Genomic DNA, 19,574 nt, shown 5'->3' with positions numbered 1-19,574 from the left:
AATGCTATTTTACCAGATGATACAGCAGGTAATCCTAAGACCAAAAAAAGGACACAATTTTGCTGTTCACCAAAACCACTATCTCAGTTTCTAAGAACATATCAGGATGGTAGATCTAAACAATATTTACCGGCCTCTCCTGTGACCTGGCCAAGGAGGGTCAAAAGGGGATCTGAGAACGAAAAACTCCATTTTTCGCCTCAGGACACAATCCACATACACAGAGGAAGCTATTGTGGCCCGAAGGACATGACCCACATGCAGATGGGAAGCTCGAATTTCCACTTTTGGCAGTCACTGAACAGATAAGCTCTCCAGAATTAGTTCTTCTTTGCTTTAGGTCAATACACTGTTTCACTTAAATTTTTTTTTTTTTTTTTTTTTTTTTAAGATTTTATTTATTTATTTTATTTTTTTCCCCCCAAAGCCCCAGTAGATAGTTGTATGTCACAGCTGTACATCCCTCCAGTTGCTGTATGTGGGACTCGGCCTCAGGATGGACGGAGAAGTGGTTCACTCGCTGCGCGCCGGGATCCGAACCCCGGGCCACCGGCATTGGAGCGCGCGCACTTAACCACCAAGCCACAGGGCCGGCCCATGTTTCACTTAAATTTAACCTAAATTCCACCATTCCTTGATATCATATATAACCTTTCCTCTTCTTTCCATTAGAGAGAAACAGCATTTCTGCCTGTGGCTCCCCCTTGCCCAAGCCAAGAATGTGAAATACATTTAGCTTCTGACTTTCAGATGGCAATGAATTGTGATTTTGATGAGTAGTATTTGGAGCCATCTATGTATAGATACTACTAATATACAGACAGAGCAAAGAAAGAGGAAAGGAACAGGAATGGATGGCCTAGGTAATATTTACAATCTGCAAGGCTGGCACGTACAGCTGAAGCAAGTGAAGATGGGAAATGAGGTGTCAGACAAAGGAATTTTACAGATTCTTTCCAGCAACTGGAATGTGCTTCCCAGATGACTACTGTCTAAAGATCCTTGCAGCACAAGAGAAGATCTAGGTCTACCTGGGGCCCAATCCCCAGTTACAACATTTAAATTATACTTCTGAATAAAAGATACTCAACAAACAGAAATGTTTCTTACACAACGTAGGCACTTAAATTTGCGGAGAATGTATAAAAGAAACGTCAGCATTAGTTTGGACAAGATAACTTTAGTAGCAGTAGCAGAAACAGAAAATAAATCTGAGAAAAGATCTAGTCACAGGTAAATTTTGAAAGCTTGCAGCTTCAATAAGCAAAGAAGAAATATCAATAGAACATTCAGAATGCTCTTCTAGGGACTGCAATACCTGGCATTCATGCTGACTTGCCACATCTTCACATTTATGGCAGATCACAGTTCTTTTGCAGAACTCAATGTGGTCTCAAAAGCTTTTCAATACAGCGCCCCCAAAAAGTGACTAACCATAGAGCAAAGAGCAGAATAGGCAAAAGAGATGAAAACTTCCTATGCATTCTACAAAGAAATATTGTTTATGTTTTTTAAAACAAGAAAAAGGTCACACTTCTGGTTTCTGGTTCCACATATAAGTTGCCTCTCCATCCAAACAACAAGTAAAAGCTGAACAGACTGCAAAATCAACAACTCTTCTTGCATCCATGAGTGAGGGGAGGACACAAGGCAAACCAGTGCCCCCAAAATTGGAGAGACAGAATACAGGGAATCTCAGCTTACCAGAGCAGACTAAGGAGCAGAAACCGTAGTAAGAACCAGTGTCAGGTAGGCAAATCTGAACTATAATTGAAAACTTGTTGGAGGCTCAGTGTGGACAAGTCTGAGAGTTAAAAACTCCAAGACGACCCAGTCATAGGGGAGTCCCCACAATATTGTGAAATTTATGTCCAGGAGCTCCACCAGATTCCCACAGTAAATCCAGCAGAGTGAGGGGAAAAGGAACTATTTTTAAATATGCTAGAGCACTCTGTCCTTCTTAACAAGGGCTGCCTTCAGGGAAAACTAGTTAGCCAGAACCTAACCTGCTGGGATATTATCAGAACCTAACTGTCCTGGGGAAGGGAAAAGACTCAGCTCCAGCCCATTCTAGCCATCCTGTCCCACCTAAGGGGGGAGAAAAAAACTGAGAACCACTTGTGAAGTTCACAAGGCAGAGGCATAGGCTCACTGAAATATTCAAACCTAATCATAGGACTACAGAACCCCTTCCCTTCCCCCACACCTTGCCAACACATTACTAAAGGCCCATTAACAGCAGTTCCCTTTACCCCAGTACATCATGTCCGGTTATCTAGAAAAAATTACAAAGCACAGCAAAAGGCAAAAAACACAATTTGAAGAGACAAAGCAAGCTTCAGAACCAGACATGGCATGGATGTTGGAATTATCAGACCAGGAATTTAAAACAACTATAAGAAATATGCTAAGGGCCCTTATGGATAAAATGAACAGCATACAATAACAGATGAGCAATGCAGGCAGAGATGGAAATCCTAAGAACCAAAAGAAATGCTAGTGATCAAAAACACTGTAACAGACATGAAGAATGCCTTTGATGGGCTTATTAGTAGCATGGATACAGCTGAGGAAAGAATCTCTGGGCTAGAGAATATATCAGTAGAATCCTCACAAACCAAAAAGCAAAAAGAACAAAGACTGAAAAAAACAGAACTAAATATCCAAGGACTCTGAGATAACTACAAAAGATGTAACATACATGTAATGAGAACACCAAGAGGAGAAGAAAAAGAGAAAGGAACAGAAGACATATTTGAAACAATGACTAAGACTTTCCACAAATTAATACCAGACACCAAACCACAGCTCCAGGAAGCTCAGAGAACACCAAGCAGAATAAATGCCCAAAAAACTACACCTCAGCATATAATTTTCAAATCATAGAAATTCAAAGATAAAGAAAAAAATCCTGAAAGAAGCCAGAGGAAAAAGGTTATACTTGCTTGAGCAGAAAAAAATAGATGCAAAGTACAAAGTATGTCCTGTGCTTTGGACTTAACTTGCATTGCATTATGCTGCTTACAAGTCTACCCACTGACTTAACTTAATATAGTTTAATATTTTCTCCTATATCTAGACGTGAGCCTACTTTTTAATGAGTCTGCTTTTCAAAAAAAGTTAAATAAATGAGTGAGGGACGGCATTTAGAAAGGAAAAAATAAACCCTAAATGATACATGAAGGGAAAGAAGTACTGCTTACTAATGCCGATCTTATATAATCTAAGCAGGGATCTTCCAAACCGGATATGCATGTGTACTCCTGAACGACACAAAAGCTTTCCAGGGGGCAATACGGGGCTTGGGTAGTTTTAAAAGAATTTATTTCTAAAGTATCAATTTTCCTGAGTATTTTTACCAAAACTGATCTGCCTGAGAAAAGGCCTATATATCTGTGTAGGTCCCTCTCCTCGCCCCAATTCTCTCATAAGATTTCATACCATTCATTCACTCATTCAAATACTGATTATCTACTGCACCCCATGCACTGTACAAGGTGCTAGGAATAACAGCAGTAAACAAAATAAATACGCATTCAATATATTAAAAATTCTTAAGTGCTGTATAAAAGATACAAAAAAGGGCATTGGGTTGGATATCAAGGGGAGAAAAGGAGCTACTTAAGATAGGGCAATCAAAGAAGGACTTTCAAAGGAACAGACATGTTAGAAAGAAAGAAAAGTCAGGGTGGCTGGTAAGTAAAGCGGAAAATATACAAGAAGAGGTTACAGAACTAAAGAGAGGCCACGATGGTGATCTTCTCAGGAATCAAATGGGGTTAAGTGGAGGGACAAGAGCCTCACCGGAATGGGTTAAAAAGGAAATCACGGGGCAGGCCTGGTGGCACCATGGTTAAGTTCTCGAGCTCTGCTTTGGCGGCCCAGGGCTCGCCGGTTCGGATCCTGGGCACTGATTCCGCCCCGCTTGTCAAGCCATGCTGAGGTGGCGTCGCACATAGAGCAACTAGAAGGACATACAACTATGACATACAACTATCTACTGGGGCTTTGGGGGAAAAAAGGAGGAAGACTGGCAACAGATGTTAACTCAGGGCCAATCTTCCTCAAAAAAAAAAAAAAAAGAAAAGAAAAACTGACTTAAAATGGAAATCAAAATTGAAACTATATGTTCTTTATAAATGAATAAAATGAAAACACTACCTTATCCAAATGCATGGGATGTGTAATGAGAGAAATCTCCCTCAGAAATATTTATAACCTTCAATTTTTAAATAATAAAACCATAAAGACTGAGAAAAAAATAAACCAAGCTTAGAAATTAGAATATGAATCTGAAGTAAAAGGGAAAAATGATCATTATAAAAGCATAAATCAAAAACAATAGCTAAAAAACAAAAACAAAAAAAGGACTTGTTCATGAAAGCAAAATTTAGTTATTTGATACAGCTAATACTATAGCTAAATTTCTGACAAAACCCAAAGGAAAAAAAGTTAAGAAATGAAATAGATTTTTAAAATTAGATTATCAAAGTATGTTATATTCAACTTTATACCAATAAATAAATTCAACTATTCCTAATTAAAAGTCTTAGTGAGTTAGAAATAGATGGAAACATCCTTAGTTTTATGAAGACAGACCAGAACTCCAATGTTAAAACTGTTGAGGATTCCTATTAGAAAAAGTCAGGAGCAAAACAAGACTGCCCTACAACATTCTGCTGGAAGTCCTAAATAACGCCACCAAAAAAAAAAAGAGAAAGAAAGAAATATTGGAAAAGGAAGTGACAAAAGTTATCAGTGCAGATAATATGAAAACCACCTAGAAAATCCAGTAGAATCACATGAAAAACTATTAGAACTAAAAAAATAAAAAAAGCAGTAACACAGTGGCTTGAAGAGAAAAAAACATGCCAAAAAAGCCACAGATTTCATATAAACGAGGAATAATCATTTAGAAATGTTTCTTTAAAAAGATCCCATTCACAACCATTCACAACATCAACAAAAGTTGTAAAATATTTAGGAGAAAATTGCACAAAATACTGACAAAACAAAACTCTACAACTTAACTGAAGGACATTAAAGAGGATTTGAATTGGATAAAACATACAAACCCAATGCAATGCAATCCCAATCAAAATATCAATAGACAAAGTGATTCTAAGGTTCACCTGGAGGAGGCACAGGAAAACCCATGATATTCTGAAAAAGAATAATAATTAGGGAGGCTTACCTTATATCAAATTAAAACTTAAGGAAAGCAACACTACACAGTCTGAAGAAAAGACGAACGGATTAATGCAACAAAACAAAGGGTTCAAAAACAGATGAGAATTTCTCTAATTTTGGATATTTTAAATCAAAGGGATAACAAAAATTAAAAAATTTTTTGCTATTAAATCAGATGTATCTAAACAAATAAAAAACTCCAGAAGGATTAAGCATTTTTTTAAAAAACTATAAAAGATCTAGAAGAAAAGAGGGTAGAACGTCTTCATACTGTTGGGATTAGGAAGGCAGCCTATGCAAGATGCAATACCCAGAAGATTTTAAAAATGGTTCACATTTCACCTTATAAAGTTTTAAAACTTCAATACAAAAACAACAAAAGACATTATAAGCGAATTTAAAAGATAAGCAATAGACAGTGAGACAATATTTGCAACATACATAAGAAACAAAGGCCAATATCCATAATATATACTGAACCTTCCCCCAAGTCAATTTAAAAGACAACTCAATATAGGCAAAATGATGAATGGGTAATTAACAGAAGAATACAAGTGGCCAATAAAATTAAATTGTGCTTAACTTCATCAATAATTACTAAATTGCGAATCAAAACAATGCTAACTAAATATGCTCTGGTTTTTGTCTGTGATACTGACAAAAATTAAGATGACTGATAATATTCAGTGGTTAGAAAGGGTGTGCAGAAATAGGAATGCTCAAATCTTTGGAGGTGTACAGTGGCATGGTTTTGTGGCCAGAGCAATTTGGCATTTAAGGCATAATTACAATACAGTCATGCGCCACATAACAATGTTTCGGTCAACAATAGACTACATATACAATGGTAGTCTAATAAGATTAATACCATATAGCCTAGGTGTGTAGTAGCCTATAACATCTAGGTTTGTGTAAGTGCACTCTGATGTTCACACAACGAAATCGCCTAACAATGCATTTCTTAGAACATATCCCCGTTGTTAAGCCATGTGTGACTATATTTGACATTAGCAATGTACTTGAAATGGAAACTGGTTGAATCAAGCTATATAGGACTACTATAGAATCTCTACAGAAATTCATTCCCCATTTTTTAATTTATTGTCTCTGATCAACATACAATTAAGAACTTACTGGCTGATGTCATTATTTTATCCACATTCTTTAGAAATTAATAGTAGGCACATCAGCTCTTAGAACTTCAGTATAACATGTATTTTAACACACAGGTACCTTAAACTCTAAAATAATCCCATTTATTTATCCTTTAAAAAATTCAATAAAATTAACTGTTGAGAATCAAAAGACAGTATCTGAAAAATAGATACCAATGAAAGAGAATACACTAAAAGAACTGTCTCTGCTCTTTGGCCAAATAAAAAAAATAACACTCACTGTACTGTACTGGCTGAATCTTCACCTCTCAGAGCAGCTTGCATCTGCCAAAATTTTTAATGCGCTGAAGTTTTGAACTCATGATGGTTCTCTTAGGAAATCTACCCAAAAAAAATTCTCGTAAAGGTATGCAATAAATATATATACAACGATGGTCATCACAGCATTGTTTGCAATAGCAAAAGATCATAAAAGTCTATATATCCTGTCAACAGGAATATGGCTAATTAGGATACATCCACAGTACAGAATACTATATAGCTGTACATACTGACATGGAATTTAACATATGTATACAACATACATTAAATTTAAAAAAAAAAGCAAGTTGTAGAGTAAAATGTATAATATCCTATTTTAGCAATTAAAAAGAAATCCAAACACCTAAATAGATGTTTGTGGTTTTAAATCCTGTTCACCATGTTTCATCACATATGCCATCTTTCTCTTCATCAGTCTAGCCAAGCTCATTCTAGCCAAGCTCATTCTCATTTTAGAATCTTTTCACTAGCCCATCCTTCTACCTGGAACAGAATGCCCTCTTCTCCCAAGATTTTCCCATAGCTAGTTCCAAGCATTATAATAAAATTCTAACTTTGTCATTCTCTCATGTCTTCCCCTTTTTTTTCTACCACAGCACTTTTATGGTCTCTAAGCTCCTTGAAAGCAGGCTAGTTATCTATCTTATTCATCACAATATCCCCAGTACTTTGCACTGTGCATGGCATATAGCAGTTATCCAAGAAATATTTGCTGAAGAACTCAACAGCAGCAATAACTAAATAAAGAAGCTCAAATTAGGCAACCTTAACATTTCACATTTTCATGACTAAAAAAAAGTCATTTCAAATTAACAGGCGAAAGGATTAAGACAAAAGGAAGATTTATCAGTTGGTCTATTTTCTGTGTGTAGAGAAAATAGTTTTATCTCTGCGTGGTTAGGGCTTTCTGACCAAAGAAATCCATCCTTCAAAGGGCAAGTCTTGAAAACTTAAAGATAATTGAATAGGTAAGTAAGAGATTTACTTCTCTAGAAGTATGTGTTTATATTTCAGGGGGGATGAGACGATGAGACTATGGAGACATTCCAGGGGTTGTAAATTCTGAGACTTGTCTAATCTTCCCCCCCTAAAAATATTTATTTACATTTCAAAGATTAAGAACCTAGGATCCTCCCCTTCTGTAACCAAGAAGAATTTGTTTATATTAGGGAACAAAGGTCTCTTTCCCTCTCTCAGGATAAGAGGTAGGCAACATGTATACAAGCTCCTAGATTCATATTTTTTGGGTTCCTCTCCTAACCAAACGAACATTTGGCTCTCACTGCATCGCTGTGGGGGGAAGAAATGGGGCAAAGATGAACTGACATGGTTACTGCTGTAATAATCTATCCCTGCTCCAGAAATTTTGTGTCTACTTCCAGGATAATAAAAATAAATATAGCTATTAAAAATTTATCATTCTAACATACAGAATTTGGTTCCTAAAACTTATCTTCTAATTCAGGCTTTAAAAAGAATAATGTGTTTTTGAAAATGAATATAAAAATTACTTTTTGAGGACAAAAGTACATTAAGTCCCTAACTTAGAAATTAAAATTTTCATTCTAAGTTTTTCCAGTAAAAACATATTATACCTAAGTAACACATCTGAACTATTAGAAAATTTGTATTTGTATACCAGTTCAATTACATTATGGATTAGTCTTCTGAATACTAGTCAAGGACCTAACCACTAACTATAACATTGTTTCTGCATAAATATTTATTTATGGCAGATAAAGTAATGTAGAGGCTCCCTGAAAGTGCCATTTTTATCCCACACCTAACCTACAATCCTTAAACTGCTTGAGGGGAGTATAAAAAACTGTGGTTGAGTCTACAGAGGCAAAGAACAGGTTGCCAGATTCCCATTCAACTCTTTGAGATCCCCAAGACTCTCAAATCCTGTGACTGGGCCATACATTGCTCCCAAGACTATTCTCTAGCTCCCCTAGAAGGAAAAATAGATCCACTAAACCATAAATTCCTCAAGAATAAGGGCAGAGAACTTCACATTTTAGGAACGTCCTTACGTTATGGTACAACCAATGAGACAACTAGAAAGCACAGTAAATGATTTTTGGAACTGGATCAGCTTGAGTTTGCATCCTAGCACTGGCTGTTACTGGCTATGGATCCACAAGCAAATTTCTCAATCTCTCAAGGCTTTTTTTTTTTTGGTGAGGAAGATCACCACTGAGCTAACATCCGATGCCAATCCTCCTCGTTTTGCTGAGGAAGACTGGCCCTGAGCTAACATCGTGCCCATCTTCCTCTACTTTATATGGGACGCCGCCACAGCATGGCTCTACAAGCAGTGCGTTGGTGCGTGCCCGGGATCCGAACTGGCAAACCCCAGGCCACCACAGCAGAGCGTGCGCACTTAACAACTTGCGCCACCGGGCTGGCCCCTACTTTTTCTTTTTTTAAATCTGCAAAGTGACAAAAATTTTCAGGGTCATTGGCAAAGTTGAATGAGATATCCATATAAATGCCTGGTGCATTCTATGAATGACAGCCATAAAACTGAGAGGATATAATTTCCTTTATTTATTTCAATAAATAAGCATTCTTATTTCTCAGCTTCCCCCCCCCATGTGTAAAAGACTAGGGAAAATATTACTTAGCCACTTCTTAACTTATTAAATATTTTACATTAATGCCCTTTCAAAAAATAATTAAATTATTTTAGAAAGGAACATAATGTTCGGTTATCTCTAGTGAGATCCTGGCACATGCTGGGTCATAGTGAATTTATAACTCAATTCTCAATAAGAACCTCAAATGTACATTTTCTACAGTATGAGTGAAAGAAAAATTCATATTAAATAGCAGATGTGCAGACAAAAGGGCTGACACTGTGATGTAAAATTTTAGGAGTCTAAACTGTACTCTTACCAGAGTGTAGCTATAAGAAAAAGGCCATGAGGGACCTTCCAGATTGGATGAAACATTTTACCCAAAAAAGGGAGCTTTAAATATAACTTATTTTGAGCTAAAACCTCAGAGTTCTGTGCCTAAAAATGTTTGCCAGTTGCTTTAAACATAAAAATTTCCTGGTCTAAGGGACGCAGGGGTGGTTCAACATCCGCAAATCAATCAACGTGATACACCACATCAACAAAACCAAGAATAAAAACCACATGGTCATCTCAATAGACGCCAGAAAGAGAGCTCAAAAAGATAACACCATTTACATTTGCATCAAAAAGAATAAAATATCTAGGAATAAATCTTGCCAAGGAGGTGAAAGACCTATACAACGAAAACTACAAGACGTTATTGAAAGAAATCAATGATGACATGAAGAAATGGAAAGACATCCCATGCACAAGGATTGGAAGAATAAACATAGTTAAAATGTCTATATTACCTAAAGCAATCTACAGATTCAATGCAATCCCAATCAGAATCCCAACGACATTCTTCACAGAAATAGAACAAAGAATCCTAAAATTCATGTGGGGCAACAAAAGACCCCAAATAGCTACAGCATTCTTGAGAAAAAAGAACAAAGCTGGAGGCATCACAATCCCTGACTTCAAAACATACTACAAAGCAATAGTAATCAAAACAGCATGGTACTGGTACAAAAACAGACACACAGATCAATGGAACAGAAGTGAAAGCCCAGAAGTAAAACCACACGTATATGGACAGCTAATTTTCGACAAAGGAGCTAAGAACATACAATGGAGAAAGGCAAGTCTCTTCAATAAATGGTGTTGGGAAACTGGACAGCCACATGCAAAAGAATGAAAGTGGACAATCTGCTATTGCCATTCACAACTCAAAATGGATCAAAGACCTAAAGGTGAGACCTGAAACTATAAAACTCATAGAAGAAAATATAGGCAACACACTATTTTTAAAAAATTTTATTTATTTATTTTTTTCCCCCAAAGCTCCAGTAGATAGTTGTATGTCATAGCTGCACATCCTTCTAGTTGCTGTATGTGGGACGCGGCCTCAGCATGGCCGGAGAAGTGGTGCGTCAGTTCACGCCTGGGATCCGAACCAGGTCTGCCAGCAGCGGAGCACATGCACCTAATCGCTAAGCCACGGGGCTGGCCCTAGGCAACACACTATTTGACACCGGTCATAACGGAATCTTTTCGGATGACATGCCTACCCAGACTAGGGAAACTAAAGAAAAAATAAGCGAGTGGGACTTTATCAGATTAAAGAGCTTCTACAAGACAAACAAAACCAGAATCAAGATGAACAGACAACCCACCAGCTGGGAGAAAATATCTGCAAAACATATATCTGACAAGGGGTTAATCTCCATAATATATAAAGAACTCACACAACTGAAAAACAAACAACTCGATCAAAAAATGGGCAGAGGAAATGAACAGACACTTCTCCAAAGAAGATATACAGATGGCCAATAGGCACATGAAAAGATGTTCAACATCACTAATCATCAGGGAAATGCAAATCAAAACAACACTAAGATACCACCTCATGCCCGTTAGAAAGGCTATAATCACCAAGACAAAAAACAACAAATGTTGGAGAGGATGTGGAGAAACAGGAACCCTCATACACAGCTGGTGGGAATGCAAACTGGTGCAGCCTCTATGGAAAATGGTATGGAGATTCCTCAAAGAATTAAAAATAGAAATACCCTATGATCCAGCTATCCCATTACTGGGAATCTATCCAACAAACCTGAAATCAACAATCCAAAGAGGCTTATGCACCCCTATGTTCACTGCAGCATTATTCACTATAGCCAAGAAGTGGAAGCAACCTAAATGCCCCTCAACTGATGACTGGATCAAGAAGATGTGGTATACAGATATAATGGAATACTACTCAGCCATAAAAAACACAAAATCGTCCCATTTGCAACAACATGGATGGGCCTGGAGGGTATTATGTTAAGTGAAATAAGCCAGAAAGAGGAAGACAAACACTGTATGATCTCACTCATATGTGGAATATAAACCAACACATGGACAGAGAAAACTGTATTGTGGTTACCAGGGGCAATGGGGGTAGGAGGTGGGTACAAGAGGTGAAGGGAGACATGTATATGGTGATGGACAACCAAAAATGTACAACCCAAAATTTCACAATGTTATAAACTATTAAAACATCAATAAAAAAAATTGCCTGGTCTATTCAGAGTATTTGAAATAGAACTACAGTATAATATGAGTGAGCTATAAATTATACTCCCCTAAAAGGAGAAAGAATGTAGGTAAACGGGGTTATTTAGAAATGTCCCTTTACACCTTGAAGAATGATTGCTGTATTAGTTTCCTACAACTGCTGTAACAAATTACCACAAGTCTGGTGGTTTAAAACAAGAGAAATTTCTCTCTCACAGATCTGGAGGCCAGAAGTCCTAAATCAGTATCACGGGGCCAAAATCAAGGTGTTGGCAGGGCTGCGCTCCCTCCAGAGGTTTTATGGGAAACTGTTCCTTGCCTCTTCCAGCTTCAGGTAACTGCTGGTGTTCCTTGGCTTGTGGCCACATCACTCCAATCTTTGTCTCTGTGGTCACATTGCTGCCTCCTTTTCTGTGCGAGTCATCTCCCTCTGCCTCTCTCTTACAAGACTCATGTGACGACACTTAGAGCCCATGCAGATAATCCAGGATAATCTCCTCATATCAAGATCTTTAATCTAATGACATTTGCAAAGACCTCTCCCTCAAAAAAAAGTGACATTACAGATTCCAGGGTTTAGAATGTGGATATCTTTTGCTTTTTATTTTTTTGTGTGTGAGGAAGATTGGCCCTGAACTAACATCTATTGCCAATCCTCTTTTTGCTGAGGAAGATTGGCCCTGAGCTAACATGTTTGCCTATCTTCCTCTATTTTGTATATGGGATGCCGCCACAGCATGACCTGACGAGCAGTGCGCAGGTCTGCATCTGGGATCCGAACCTGCGAACCCCGGGCCACTGAAGCAGAGTGCTCAATCTTAACCGCTACGCCACTGGGCCAGCCCCAGAATGTGGATATCTTTTGAGCCTACCACACTTACCAAAGCTAAGCGTAACTATATAACCAACTCCTCACAGACAACACTTATGTCTTAATGTATATAACTTATTTCCTTAATTTGTTTTTTAAACTGTGGAATATATATCAGAAAATACAATCACTTTTAAATTACTTATTATCCCATTTTCCTATAAAGCGTTTTGCTTCATTTGTGTTTCAGATTTGCTTCCCTAAGCACTAAACAAACTAAGAAAAAAACTAAGAAACTCTCTCTCATTTTTTTTTGTAGTTATTATCTGCTCTGAACATAGAGTACATAAAAGTCACATCAAATTAACTCTCCCAATCTTTAGTATTTTTCTTTTTGTCTTGTATTGTATTATACAACACATGAATGAGCAAACTATTTCTTCCTTAAAACACTGCCTGCTTACAGGACACAGGTGTTATTTTAGAAATTTACTCAAGTCTAGGCAAACCAGGGAGAAATAAATTCCGAGTAAGAAATCTAACTGCCATCATAACATTGCCGGCAGTAAGTATTATCTCATAAAAACCACTTGCAGCAGTTTAATCTAAAACCACAGCTGTTAGACAGACACTAATTTCTACAAGCTTCTAAAGATACAAAGAAAGTGTTCTTTATCGAAAAAGTTGTCATTTTGCTAAACATCTGCAATATTCACCTCAATTACTTTTGGTAACCTAATAGCTTCTTTATTTTATAAGGTAATATAATCAATTCCTAATTGGATTATATTTCTTCCACACCGTGGAACACAGAGCAGGAATCTTTCAGAGGTGATTTACCAAATCTTCATTATCCAGTCTTTTTTTTTTTTTTTTTTTTAAATTTTATTTATTTTATTTTTTGCCCCCAAAGCCCCAGTAGATAGTTGCATGTCATAGCTGCACACCCTTCTAGTTGCTGCATGTGGGACTCGGCCCCAGGATGGACAGAGAAGTGGTGCCTCAATGCGCACCCGGGATCCGAACCCGGGCCGCCAGCATCGCAGCGCGCGCACTCAACCACCAAGCCACAGGGCCGGCCCCATTATCCAGTCTTAATTAAGTTTTTGAGTACTGGTAACAGACTTAAATGTTTTGTAGTCTCTATATAATTAAGCTATTGTAACAGGAAAAATAAATGTTTTAAGATTTTTTAAAGCACCATTTAAAATGCAGCTCTAGATAATTTAGTGTGATCTGTGCCCTCCCACCATACTTCTCATCACATACTCATCTCCTCCAACACTCCTTCACTCCTCTCCACCTCCCCTCCCAACACACAAATATACTTTCTTAATGGCCCAATTCAGTCTTTCCCCAAGGCTTCAGGATGCACCTATCAAGGTCTAATATTAGTCAACACCAATTACATCAGCAGCAGCCTTGTTTTCCTTCTATCCTTTTGCCTATCCATATTAGACGCTAACAGACCCATAATAAAAAAGTTGAGTTCGTTGAGTTCAACAGTTTAGGAAACATTTATTGAGAGTTAACATGTGATAGGAAATGAGACCCTCCAAGAGTTTATTGGCTAGTGAGCCCTGAACATGTTTTCAATACAATATCGTAAATGCTACAAGAGCACAAAGCAGCAGTCAAATAGAGGAGCAGAACTGGTTTCCTAGAGAGAGACTCCTCCTTGGAGCAGAGTTTAAAGCTAAGTAGAAGTTAACCAACTGAGGAAAGGAAAGCAATCCAGAAGGACCAACATAAAAAGCAAAAGCACAACTCAGCATGGTGTGTATGGGAAACTCCAAGTGGTTCACTACTACATGAGTGAGAAGAGTGAGGGAGGGAGTAGCAGAGAGTGAGGCTGAAGAATTCAACTGTGGACCAGATCAGGGAGGCCTAATACGCCATGCAAAGGTGTCAGGAAAGATCCACGGTGGAATGACAAGGTCAGATGTGTATTTGAAACACAAATTAACTCTGGCAATAGTGGATGATGAACTTGAAGGAGGCAAGAATACTAATTAAAGAGCTTGTGCAATAATCCACATAAGAAATTCTTACAATGGGGCTGTTAATAATAAGGATGAATTAGGAAGGGCAGAGCTGAAGAATACTTAGCAGGTAAAATACACGGGATATAGGAAATGAGAAAGAGAGAAGAGTAAAGCCACAAGCTCCCAAGCTTGTGGCTGTTTGGATGCTGATGTTAAAAAAGTGAGATAGCAAAACAGGAAATGGTATTTTCACCATATCTATTCAACATATTATTGCAAGTACTAGCCAGATCATCTAGGCAAGAAAAAGAAATAAAAGGCATCCAAATTGGAAAGGTAGAAGTAAAAGTATCTGTTTATAGATGACATTATCTTATACGGAGAAAACTCTAAAGATTCCACAAAAAACTCTAAAACAGTATACTAAATAAAATAAGCCTAACACAAAAGGACAAAGATTGTATTAATCCACTTATGTGAAGTACCCAGAATAGCCCAATTCACAGAAAGTAAAATGATGGTTACCAGGGCTGGGGAGGAGGAGGTAATAAGGAATTACTGTTATTGAGTACACAGTTTCAGTTTAGGAAGATGAAAAAGTTCTGGAGACAGAGAGTGGTGACGGTTACACAACAATGTGAATGCACTTAATGCCACTGAATTGTACACTTAAAAATGGCAAATTTTATGTTATATATATTTCACCAAAATAAAAAAATATTTTTAATGTTTTTAAACCGGGAATGGTATGCATTTCTAGGAAGGGATGAGAAGCTGAATTCAGTTTTGAACTTGTTGCACATAATGTACATACATACAGGTCACCCAGGAGAATAAACGCATCTGAAGCATGAAAGGTTCCGGTGAGAAACTTCAGCATATAGTAGTCAAAACTATACGAGAAAAGAACATGCAGTGGGAAAAAAACGGAATAAGGATCAAAGGACACTCTGAGCTTGTTAACTGAACTCACAGGTGTGGGATGAGTACTGTTCAAAAAACTGTCCCATCATATACCAATGTCATGGATTATCTGCATCTGGTTCAAAAACAACTCATCAGCAATACTACTGGACAGGAAGAAACCTATTAGTGAACCTCAACCCTGCTACGTAAACTACTCTTCAGAGACCCTACAAAAATCTCAGTATGAAATCCTGCCAAGATTGAAATAAAGTACCTATTTCACAGGATTCTGTGAAGAACATATGATAGCTATTATTCTTGTCACAAAAACGAGACAAGTCAGCCTACTCTATCCAATCTACATTTCTAGCAATAAAAGAAAAACTGCAGATTGTTCCTGAGAGATAATAAACACCAACCATAACTTACTGTATAGAGGCCAGTTTACTTTGGGCTAGTATCTATCTAAGATACACTAAAATATTGTTTGTAAATTTTTAGTGGCCTTATGAATTAAGTCTCCAACTGTGGTAGGTTGAATAATAGACCCCCCCCAGGTATCCACATCCTCATGCCCAGAATTTGTGAATATGTAACCTTACATGGCAAACATGTAAGGTTACATATTCACATGCCAACATGATTAAATTAAGAATCTTGAGATGGGGAGATTATCCTAAATTTTCTGGGTTTGGCCCAATGTGATCACAAGGATCCTTATAAGAGAGAAGGTGATATGATGAAGGGGGCAGGGGTAGCAGTCAAAGAGAGAAATCTGAAAATATGACGCTGCCTTGAAGATGGAGGAAGGACTCATAAGCCAAGAAGATACAGGCAGGCCTGAGGAAGCTAGAAAAGGAAAGGACAAGAACTCTCCCCTAGAGCCTCCAGAAGGAACACAGGGCTGCCAACACCTTGATTCTAATCCCTTAAGATCTATTTTGGACTTCTGTCAGAACTGTAAGATAACAAACTTGTGTTGTTTTTAAGCCACTATATTGTGGTAATTTGTTACAGCAGCAATAGGACACTAATACACCAGTTGAACCCAAATTATCAAAAGAAAGCCAATGGCAGAGTGGGAGAAAGTGAAAAAAAAAAAGGTCTTCAGTTTACTTGCCCAATGGAGCCTTATCTTCTGCCAAAATAGAATTAAATGCACCCACAGGAAAAACAGTCGTCTTCTAGAGCAGTTCTTAAATTTGGCTGCATACAGGAGTCACCTGGAGAGCTTTTAAATAATTCTGATAACGAGGTCCCATTTCAAACCAACTGAATCATTTTCTCCGGGGCTCCTGGTATGGTTAGAAAGGCGGCCAGATGGTTTTTATGCGCAGCCAGGGTTGAGAACCCACTGTTCCAGCTAAAGACTAGTATTTTAGTGACCTAAGGAAACTCCTAGCATTTCCAAATGCTACTAGAATTTCCTGAAAATTGCCCCACAACAAAGATGTGGTTTCCCATTCACTCACTCACTGGTTTAGCGTACGTTTTGTTGACTCCACCTTTGACAGTAAGTTATCCTAGGTAAGAAGCTGCCTAGGCAAATTCCTGGAAGCAAAATTAAAGGATCAAAAGGCAAGCAAAATTTTTTTACTCTGACAAGTACTACTAAATTGCTATCCCAATTTAACCTTCTACCAATTAAGGAATAGCAACTATTTTTTTAAAGCCTGCCCAATCTGATAGGTGGGAAATGATATTTCATTGTTTTAATTTGCAAGGCTTCCAATTGTGAGTGAAGCTGAGTATCTTTTCACAGCTTTATTGGCCATTTTTTGGTCTGTCAATTACTTATTCATATCCATTTCCATTAGATTTTTTAAAAAGCTAATTTGTGAGAACTTTTTCTGTTAAGGAAATTGACCTTTTGCCTGTCATGAGTGTTAAGTATTTTTCCCCAGTTTGCTGTTCTGTCTTTTGTCTTTGACTTCTTTAGGCCATAGATTCTATTTTTTACATAATATTTAACGTATTTATCTTTTCCTCTATGGGTTCTTTGGAAAGATTATGCACATTCTAAAATTATTAAAACATCCACCATCCACCCATACTTTCTTCTAATACTTTCAGAGGTTCATTTTTTACATTTATGAAGTTGGGATCTGGCTCCCAGTCCCGCTCCTGCCCATGTAACTGGCAATTTGTCCCAACATCATTTATTGTTTAGTTCATTTCTTCTCCAGTGGTGAAGTTACCATGCTATCTTTTAACTCATAAGATGGGAAAAGAGAAAAAAAATTTATACATGTGAATATATATATATTATATGCTTATATAGTGTGTATATGATAACTAAAATATAAGCTTAACATACTAACTTCTCAGACTGTCAACAGTAAATGTGCTGCCTAACTCAGGTATACAGAGTTTATAAATTCCTTAACATGGTTATGAAATAAGAGAGGAAGCATTAGGCATACTGCCTCCTTTTCCCTTGCAAAAGTTAACACAACTGTTACCAGGCTGACTCTTCCTCAAAAGCAGTGATGAATCAAGTCCCCCTCAGCAGTTTTCTCCCATGTTTGTACTCAGCCTTGCAAAATATTTGTTGCCCCTAGGTGGAGACAATTTAATAACAGAAATATTAGTTATTGAAATAGGAGTAGCCACAAATTTTCCACAAATATTCTCTAATGATAAAGAAACTCTGCTTCTAAATCCTTGGGTGAACTAGGGCTAGTCACTTTAGCTGAGGATCCAATTTCCTTATTTGCAAACTTAAAAATTTATATTAACTAGTATCAAGAGCCCTCTTAGCTCTAATATTTTGTGGATCAAAAAGCTTGCTTAAGGGGTCGGCCCGGTGGCGCAAGCAGTTAAGTGTACGTGCTCCACTGTGGCAGCCCGGGGTTCGCCAGTTCGAATCCCGGGTGTGCACCAATGCACTGCTTGGCGAGCCATGCTGTGGCGGCATCCCATATAGAGTGGAGGAAGATGGGCACGGATGTTAGCCCAGGGCCAGTCTTCCTCAGCAAAAAAAAAAAAAAAAAAAAAAGAGGATTGGCAGATGTTAGCACAGGGCTGATCTTTCTCACAAAAAAAAAAAAACTTGCTTAAATGTCCATAACAGCACAGTGCCTAAAGACAGTCCTATCCTCTCGAACTAAAAAACTATTGTAGCTTTAGCAACTTTTTTCAACTGGAATACTTCACCCAGCCACAACCAGTCATTTCCTCCAATCTTTTCCTTTCAAAGCAGGTTAAAAAGAGGCATATTGTGTATTAAAGTTCATACATCTAGCATTTCCAAGTCATAGCCAAGGCTTTCTGCATTTTTTTCCTTGTCTTAAAGAAAATAGCTGATACCATACCTCTCCGCGTCCGTTTGGCTTGTTGCATATATATTTTAAACAATGAGCTGGCTACAGATTTTCCTCTGAACTGGTTATCCTTGGTGCTAGAGGTTGTACATTTGGGGGGGGGGGCTGATTTGTTTCTTTCTCTTGTGTTATTTTTTGCCCCATTTGGTCAGAACCTTCCATTTTTGTTGATTTCCTGAATCCTTGTTCCTCTGACCAGACATTCCTAACGCTGGTACTTTATCTCCCAGTTCTCATCTGCTAGTCTAGATTTTGTAACTCTTCTAAGAATGTCTCAACCTCTGCTTGCCTAAGGGGTTTCCCAGTGTACTGCTTCATCCAATTATTTTTTATCTAGTGACCTACTGCCAAACTACTGACTCACTAGTAGTTTACACCTCAGATGTTGGCATAATCTAGGCTCTCGCCTTGAAAACATACCAACTCTATCTATACCACAAACTAACCACATTCTTAGTTAGAGAGGGACTATTTTTAATTCTCCCAGTGCCCTAGGACCAAGAGACTCAAAGGACATTGATAATTTCCTGAGCAGAGCAGAAAAATTCTGAGTTCCTAAGCAGAGCAAGGGAGGATACCAACTTCACTTCACATCCCTACCCAGATTACAGGAATGTGTAAGCAAGGGAGCATACTGATGTGGTAGCAGTAACCAGCTTACTATGTGGCTGTAGACTGCTGCTCTATGCCATAAGCACACATGGCTGGCTCCCAAAAAATATCTGCAGATTTTATGGCACAGACATCTGTATCTCTATCTTTGAGATGGAGGTGTGAAACACAACTAAGGCATAAAGCAA

At 37.8% G+C, this 19,574-nt stretch overlaps 1 protein-coding gene across 3 annotated transcripts in view; it reads right to left on the bottom strand.

Moving 5' to 3' along the window:
• The window catches only part of RNF2 (ring finger protein 2), a 46,965-nt gene that overhangs the window by 17,674 nt on the left and 9,717 nt on the right, over positions 1 to 19,574 (bottom strand). The window contains exon 1 of one of the 3 annotated variants that reach the window (XM_087438891.1): positions 6,586 to 6,686. The exons of the other annotated variants lie outside the window; for them this stretch is intronic. The gene's annotated coding sequence lies outside the window, so the exon portion shown is untranslated. Of the gene's footprint in view, positions 1 to 6,585; positions 6,687 to 19,574 lie in introns of those variants that run through there. 3 annotated transcript variants of the gene reach the window in all.

Source organism: Ceratotherium simum, chromosome 2 (genome assembly GCF_057802395.1).
Source record: "Ceratotherium simum simum isolate JZ-2026a chromosome 2, ASM5780239v1, whole genome shotgun sequence".
Lineage (NCBI taxonomy): Eukaryota > Metazoa > Chordata > Mammalia > Perissodactyla > Rhinocerotidae > Ceratotherium > Ceratotherium simum.
The sequence above is the reverse complement of the archived record's forward strand: the minus strand, read 5'-3'. Positions and strand labels throughout refer to the sequence as shown.